The 8,741-nt window shown below is 32.6% G+C and overlaps 1 pseudogene; it reads right to left on the bottom strand.

Moving 5' to 3' along the window:
- Window positions 1-689: 689 nt before the first annotated feature.
- Window positions 690-8,414, bottom strand: LOC128160715 (uncharacterized; annotated as a pseudogene).
- Between the last annotated feature and the right edge of the window lie 327 nt (window positions 8,415-8,741).

The raw sequence follows: 8,741 nt of genomic DNA, 5'->3' as shown, positions 1-8,741 counted from the left end.
ATTGCATTGTTATTTTTTTTGGTACTATATGTACCAACATTTCAACATTATTCCGATCTTCTCTCTTCAATGCACGTTTGCTCTTCAAATTGAAGACATTTATGAAAAAGTATGTAATGAACTAAATCCGTAATGATACCTTAGTGTAAGCGCGCTTTGTTTGAGGACAAGACAGGTGCCACGTAAAAAAGTCATGGTGAGCAAAAACTGTTGCGTTTGCCTTTCCAGAACATCTTCAGGAAATGGTATAATCTACTTTTTCAAAACGTGCATGATATTTTCGGAAGTAAATGTGAACATGGTGGTAAATGAGTCATGGATATTGTTATTAAATTTCGTAAATTTTTACAATTTTTATAAGCCTCAAAATATCGGGTTTTTGAGCCGGGATGTCATCGTGGGTAAGGTATTTAGCGGGTTACGAAAGAAAGTCTATCAAGATCCAGTGAGATTTTTCATGTAAAGGCCGATTAACGGTTTGATATAATAACTTTTTAATAAGATATTTCTTAATCAAAACTCAAGATGCATGAGCTACAGAACTGGTTATAATATGATAACGTGTTTTTCTAACGAAATTTCACAGAGTTGCATTTGTTACTTAAAGTCTACAAAATATTAAATGGAATCATATTTTTACATCTAATGTGCTTTTGGTCTCATTTCATTTTTTATCTTTGAATTTAAATTCAAAATCTTCGCATCACTGTACATCCCTGAATAGTCAGAAACATCAGCAGTATACTTCCCCTGGACAGCTCTCAACCTGTAACAAATACAGAAAGAAACTTTATAATGTTAAAAGAGAAAACTTGTTAATGTGTTGATGTTCAGTTCACTAAACATATTCAATAAATCGCATAGACCGACGAAATTTGTTGAATATTTACACACAGCTTTACATGTGTTTCAGCAAAAAAGGGAGTATTCCCTCCCTCTCCATATTGTTTATAATATGTTTTCAATGTTCATCAATAATCGCCAATGTTCGATAGTTTGATATAAGAAAAAAAAAGATTTTCATATACATTTTAATAAAGAGTATTTCCTTTTTCTACAGAAAACGTTTTGTTTTGATTATAAAACACGTAAATATAGCTTATATATCATATATTACCATACTTTCATGTTAAATACTGAAATCTGATTGGTTTAGACGCAGTTGATAATCCGTTCTTTTACCCTCAGCGTTAGCAACGGGTAACACAACGAATTGTTACCTGCGCGTTAATTATGCGCGTACGGTTCGCCGTGAAATTCATGTCATTTCTATATAAAAGCAGTAAAAAAATCACTAAAATTAAGACATTCGTATAATCAGTATAATAAAATAAATAGTGCCTGTTTGGGAGGGTAACAGTTGAAATTAACACCCCGAGGAAACCATCGTCAACCGACGCATAGTTACACCAGTTCTTTCTTTTACCTTAAAACATAAATTATAAAAACAGTTAACATATATTGCATCAGATGTATAGAATTATGAGAAAATACGCTTCTATTTTGGATACGGATAAAATGTCTATACCCGCCCTGGGATTAAATGACACAAATTCGCATTTCCTTCCCGGTTTGATACTTGTTTTCACATGGTACACAAGGATGTAGACAACGATGGAAATTGGAAAATATTTTTAGATTAAGATTGTTGCAAGGCTGTACAACGCACACTTGACAATATTTCCTTGTGTATCCATATACAAACCCTGCATATATTATGGTTCAATTATATAATGAGTGTACAAATTTAAAATTTATGATCTAACAAGCCTAACTTTCAATAGTTTCTATGATCAACATAATTGTTGAAGTGCTTGTCAAAAAGTCACGTGTTTTTATTTTCAATCTCTAATATGCAAAATAGTGTGCCTTCTACTTTATTACTGTCTTCTAAATTATAGTTTTAGCATAGTTTATTACAGTGTATACAATATTTTCATACTGTGTTTTGAAGATGTTACAACTTTTTTAAAGCATATACAGTAAAACTCGGTTATAGCGAAGTCCGAGGGACCGATTAATTTACTTAGTTATATCCGTAATTCGTTATATACGTATAACAAATTCGAAATAATAACTATAGCGAATTCACTATATATATGTTTTCTTTCTCAAGACTATAATTTTTGCTAATTGAGGCTTAAAACAATATATATATTACTTTGATACCTTAAATAATCGGATTGTGAATTGAAAAAATTATATGACTAAAAAGCATTCAAACTATTATGTTAAATGGTAGTGCAACCTCTTAAAACTGTAAAGAAATTCGTTATAAAAGTGTTAAATTTCGCTATTATTCACCACTACAGGACTCAATATCAGTTCACTATATCCGTAAATTCGTTTTATCCGAATTCGTTATAACCGTAAAATTTTGCAAAGTTTTGTTAAGAATTTTACCGGGAATTCAAATAAACTTCGCTATATCCGAGAAATCGTTATATTCGTGTTCGTACTAAACGAGTTTTACTGTATATGTAAAAATGTCACACAATATCTCTATTTTACCCTCTATAAACCAGATTAATAGTTACTGTAATATAGTATCTATCTAAATTTTTCTACAGAGATTCTATGAATATGTCAGAAGATAGTAGTTATGCTTGACATAATTGATAATAATAAACATACCCTTTAACTGATTCTACAAATGACCCACGCATACTTTGTCGATATTTACAAATTATGCTACCAGTAAAATTTACGTAGTAATTTGCGTACTACCACGTGCACTAACATGTACAAATACCGAACATATATTAATAGCATAGCATATTCAAAATAAGATTTGCATATTATAAATCTACTTCACTAGTACTACAGGCATTTTGAAGACTTTAAGATACCAATATTGCATCGTTGATAAAGTGAATAAAATCACATAGATATGATATAGTCTGTCAAATGGTCTAGAAAATTTTTATTCCCTAAGAGTTATTTCCCTTGGCCGCAATCTTGTGGGCAAAAGCGGTGATTTTTTTTTTCCTTTTTAAAGCGACCACTTTCAAACAAGTATGACATAAATATAAAGAGGAAAATCGAAACAGCATAACAGGTCGGGCTTAATTGGATTTGACTTCGCCCCGACCAAAATTATCACCTCATATTACTAAAAGAATGATTTCTTATTCCTTAATTAAAACAAGAGATGTTTGTGAAACACTTATGCCCCCTCCCTTTTAATCATCTGCGAAGAAAATGAACAGACACTGCAAATAATTGTAATTTTTTTATAAGTCCAAGCCGCATTACTCTTAAAAAAGGCTTGATCGTTCCCAAAGTCGAACTTAACATATATATTTTTAAGATAGATATGCATACCAAAGTACAAGGGGCATAATACAATCGGAAATGTTTTAATCGTACCCAAAATCAAACTTTACCTCAACTTTATTCTGATAAATCTGTAGACCAAATTTAATTTCAATATGTGCGACCTCTGCGAAGAAAATGAAGTCAACGGAACTGCAAGTAATATGAATTTTTCCATGTTCAAGGGGCATAACTCTGTCTGTGGAAAATGGCTCGATTGTACTCAAAATCAAACTTGATCTACATACTATTATCATGAATAATCTGTATACAAAATTTCATTTCAATATTGCAATCTCTGCGAAGAAAATAAACGAAAACTATTTGTGGACCGACTGACCGACAGAGAGACAGACGGACAACAGCAAAGCAAAATGCTATTCCTTCTTCTAAGAGCTGCATAATTAAGCAGGGACTCAGATAAAACCATCAAAATCTGAAAAGCCTAAATCACTTGTCAATGAAAAATCAGTCGCAGCAGCAAACATAACCATTGACCGATATTTAATTATAACTACAAATCAGATTGCAAAAATAATAAATATTTATTCGGGTAGCGTTTTTAACTTTAAAAAAGAATACATGTACTTATGTGTCAGGGTGGTTTCTGCGAGGTAGACTCCCCATATACTGAATGGTGAACAAAATGGAAAGTAATTCTAAATTTAAAAAAAAAATGAAAGAAGATGGGTGGATAAGGTGTGTAAAATGCCCATACATGGTCGGACATGCTGCTGAAAAATTAAAATATCAATAAATCTAATACTTTAAAAACATCATTTTAAAACAATATATTTAACAAATCATTGATTTGTAACCTATACATATGTTCAATACTTGGAATATGTTGACTCAAACAGGCGTATACGTATCAACACCTCAAAATAGTGTCATTGTTTAGAATTTCAAGGCATTTTCTTTCATAGAGTGGTTGTGTGCTCCATATTTTTCTCATAGTCTCATAGTCTAATTAAGGTCTAATGGAAAACAAACATTTTTCAGTCAACACAAACGTGGAGAGATGACCCACTAAACATTAAAAATATCATTTTGTATTTCAACAATTCAACGTTTTGAAAAAATAATACAAGTACGTAAATTCGTGGCCAAAGTCACACATAGTATTTAAACTTCCTACTTTCTTTTGTCTGAAATGACTCAATGGTTAGAGCACCTGGCATAAATTAACCTTATATACTAGTATATCTAGGGTTTTTATGGGATCGATACCACCAAAATTTAATTTTTGTTTTTATCGTTAGTTAAAAATATTAAAAACTATATATAGTTAGAAATTGTGCTTTTGCAAACTTGTATTATATTTGAATGAATTTAATTGAGAAAAATAAATTCAGAATAGTATTTCACGACTGAACCGAATGGGCATTGGCGCTATCTTATCCCCCCATCTTCTTTAAGAAAAGTATGGAAAATCTCATTTTTTCTGCATCAAGTTATTGCAAGGGGTGAACATTACTTCCATTTTTATGAACCTGAAGGACCTAAAATTTGGCTTGCTTAACAGAGCAAACAGCCTACAGTTGCCAAACGCTGGAAAGCAACAATAAAGCTTCTGTACGGAACTTTTGTAATTGTGCAGTTGCTCAAATTCCCGGCAAAAAGACAGAATGTGTTACAAGAGGTGTTTATATGCATAAAATATTATCCGATATACAAAATATAATACATGATCAGAAAACCAATGTCACAAATGAGAGGGATTAAACTTTTACATATTAATATTCAAGTGCGCACTGCAAAGTACACAGATGACTATGTGCTTGAAAATGGAACACAACAATTAGATTATCTTTCATATTCATCAGAAAAATCGTGACTTTTTTATTTCCTTAAATGAACAATTTGTTATCTTGACACTGTTTTCACTTCCGTTTCACACTAAGTTTAAATAGATGTTTTTCAGTGTAAGAGGGGTCTGTCATGATACAGAGGACAGGCGCATTCCAATGCTGAATCATAATATCTTAATGAGTGGGTTGAAGTTAATGTTATTATCTTAAGGGAATGTAAATTTTAAAAAAAAGTTGAAAATACACATTTCTTTTGATTATAGCAAACGTATTACTATCTAATGAATATCCTTTGTATAAACATCATAAAAACAGTGCTACCTGCGACAAAATACCCAATATGGCAGGTTGAATAATGAATAAATCAAAGCATTTACCCACAGCACGGCCGCCAACGGGGAGAGCTTCTGCTAAAATTGCTATCTTGAAAGCTATCTATTGAGATCCAAAAAAAATGAATGATATGTTCAATGTCCCACATTGTTATTATGCATAACTCTCAATGGGGGTTTTTCAAAAAGCCAAAGCATGGAACGTTCTTCAGTGCAGAGTTGAATGTAACTTAGATGAATATACAGTGTGCGGAATGGTACGTTATATTGTACACTGTACGGTATGGTATTATATATGTACACGGGCAGCAAGATTACACTTTCATATGCCTTTTTACCTGAGGATGAGGACGGAGTATATACAGGTGTTGCTGCAATTACAATGATATTGCTGCTATAACTGTTAACTAAGGATATTATATTCAGTGTAAGCCAATGCATTAAATTCTTCATAATCAGTGTTAGCCAATACTTTAAACCTAAACTTCTTCTAAACGTTATTTTCATTTTTGTTTTATTTTTTTCAGTTTTATTTTCAAAAAATGTTTTGGGTATGATTTTTGCACGTGCCGCTAGAATATGCAAAGGAAAGGGAAAAGGGAAAGTACTCTTTTATTGAATAAACTGCAAGAAATGTTCAGACCAAATCTCTATGTTGTCACTGGTGTTATCCTCTAACCTGGGTTTGTGGAGCTTGGAACTGTTATTGTCGACAAATTAGGGGCTGCAAAACAAATAAATATAATAAAATGAGAGAGAGAGAGAGAGAGAGAGAGAGAGAGAGAGAGAGAGATGTAAGACAGGAAAATGGCACATTAAGATATCAGAATATCTCCTACCTTTAGTGGTATCAATATATCCTACAAAATATAAATAAAACTAAAACACACAACGTCAATATTTATTATACAATCCATATTATTGGTTCCGAGTGAATTTTGCTAATTTTAACGAACAGTGAAATGGGAATTTTTTATTAGTGATAAATCACACAGTTTTTTAATTGGTTCTACATTAACTTTCTATGTTATACATTTTTGACATACATTGTAATAATGGTTCACACTAAAATACAGATAGTTTTCACCAATATATAATATATATTGAAAGGCAATCGAAGTCGTTAGTCAAGGCTATTACATGTACCTGTAATATCAAGAAACACTGATTCCGAATCTTCGGTTACCGCAGCATTCGTCAGATCTAACTCTGACATGGTGCACTGGTAAGTACCTTCATCATCAGGTTAAACGACCGAAGAACTCGGAACCGAAAGATGAAGGTGCCCCTTGCTGACGTCACTTAGTGACTGATTGGCTGTTACGCCATTACGGTTTCTGTAGGGACGTGTCTTGCCATGAAATGCCTTCGTTGGGAGCTGTGGTTATAGACACAACTGAAGAATCAGACTTTTTGAGGGAGATGGCGAACACCGTACTAAGCAAAGATCCGTTCGTCACCACACAAGAAATGCCGGTGTCTGTTGACCCATACTCCACTGTGGTGTTTGCAATTTCGATTTGAAAAACTTGCGCAGAGGCTAAAGAAGAAAAAAATCTAGAAAAATGGTTGAAGCAATTTTTTATAATTTAGTTACAATGAAGTTTTCGACTTATTTTGATATTTTCAGATATTACATGTAATAGTGTAAAAATAAACTAGACTCTTATTCCTGTATATTGAACATCGTTATTTTTAAGTCACCTCGCAAAAAAAATTTGAAATTTTAAACTGATTAATTATTTTGACTACCGTAATTTGAGAATGTGAAAATACACACTGTATTAATTGTTGAATAAAATATCATAGTTTGCTATTGTCATTGCGCGTGATATTTTATAATGTACACAAAACTATGTAAGAAATGTGAAATCATTCGAAAAGTTAAAATATACTTTGAAACACATATGTAATTGTTCACCAAATATAATGTATTGATCATATGAAATTAACACACTAGTTTGGCTTGCTGTTTTGGTGGCTGATTTTCAACTAACTTTCATGTGGTTAGAAACAAAGTTCTTATCATGACCCCTGGTTGTGACCCAAGACCTGGATCATTGTTGGATATTATGAACACTCCTGGTTAGGTTGAGTCCCCCCCCCCCACCCATCCCCAGAGCTTTCGGATTGTTGTTGGTTCTCGGTGGAACTATTGATACACTTTTATGCTAAAATAACTTTTTATAGTGATTGCTAAATATCTTAAACAATATAGAGGATGGAATGAGCAGTAGATTTAAAAAAAAAGTACTTAAAGGCATATGTCGTAAGAACAACTCAGACACCAACATTCCAACGGCTCTGGTTTCTTTCTAATGGTCGTTGGACAATTCTATATAAATCGGGTATTTTTTTCATTTGAACTAATACAGTACTATAGACTATTTAATGTCAATTGGAAAAAATGTTATTGATAAGAAGGACGTGCTAAATATTCTTGTTTTGAGGTTTCGACCAGTATTAGTAGTTTCAATCAGGTTTTGCTTTAGTTCACCTGTGCTATTGTTGAGAAGACAGCTAGAAAATGTTGAAGATGTCATATTATTATTTTATTACTAATTCTCAAATTATTCTATTTATCATGGTGAATGCTTAGAAGTTTTGTTAAGTGTGACCCAGGCTTTAAATTTACAAAAGTTCGGAATATTCAATCAATGGCTTTCAATGTCATGTGTATAGTTACATTTTAATTTATTAATGGATGTTGTCGCTTGTTAAATAAGAAGATAATAAAGCAAAGTGCTTGCACCTTAGGTACCTGTTGCAATTTTCATAAGTTCGCCCCAATATAGAATAAACGATCCTGCGCAATAGGTCAACAGAACGGCAAGAATCAAATACTCCTGGCCCAGGTGCAACATACAGATAAAATCAAACAAAATTATAATCTAAGAGATGGTAAAACAGCCTTACTTATGGCAGCCAGAAGTAGTGCTCCTAGTGCATAAAACATCTTTGTTGGGTGTGTCTTATTCCCCTAGAAAAATATAAACACCTTATCAAAGTACCCGTTCACCACGTGAATAATGATGTCAGGCCTTCTGTCGTGGACAGGGTCTTCTGTTTATGTTAACGTATTTACTATGGTAATACATGTATTTACAGTTGCTTGCAGTTCTGTCAATTGAAAATGTATTGTTGCATAATGATAGTTTCTCCTTATACCGCTTTGAAAATATACATGTATTTACATAAAAGTGGTTATAGCAGTCCGGTTTTTTTTATAAGGGGTAGTGCGAAGGTTGCTCAATATGCACAGTCATGTAAAGTGTATTGGGGA

This window comes from Crassostrea angulata, chromosome 8 (genome assembly GCF_025612915.1).
Source record: "Crassostrea angulata isolate pt1a10 chromosome 8, ASM2561291v2, whole genome shotgun sequence".
Classification (NCBI taxonomy): domain Eukaryota; kingdom Metazoa; phylum Mollusca; class Bivalvia; order Ostreida; family Ostreidae; genus Magallana; species Magallana angulata.
Note: the sequence above shows the minus strand (reverse complement) of the source record. Positions and strands in the feature narration are given on the sequence as shown.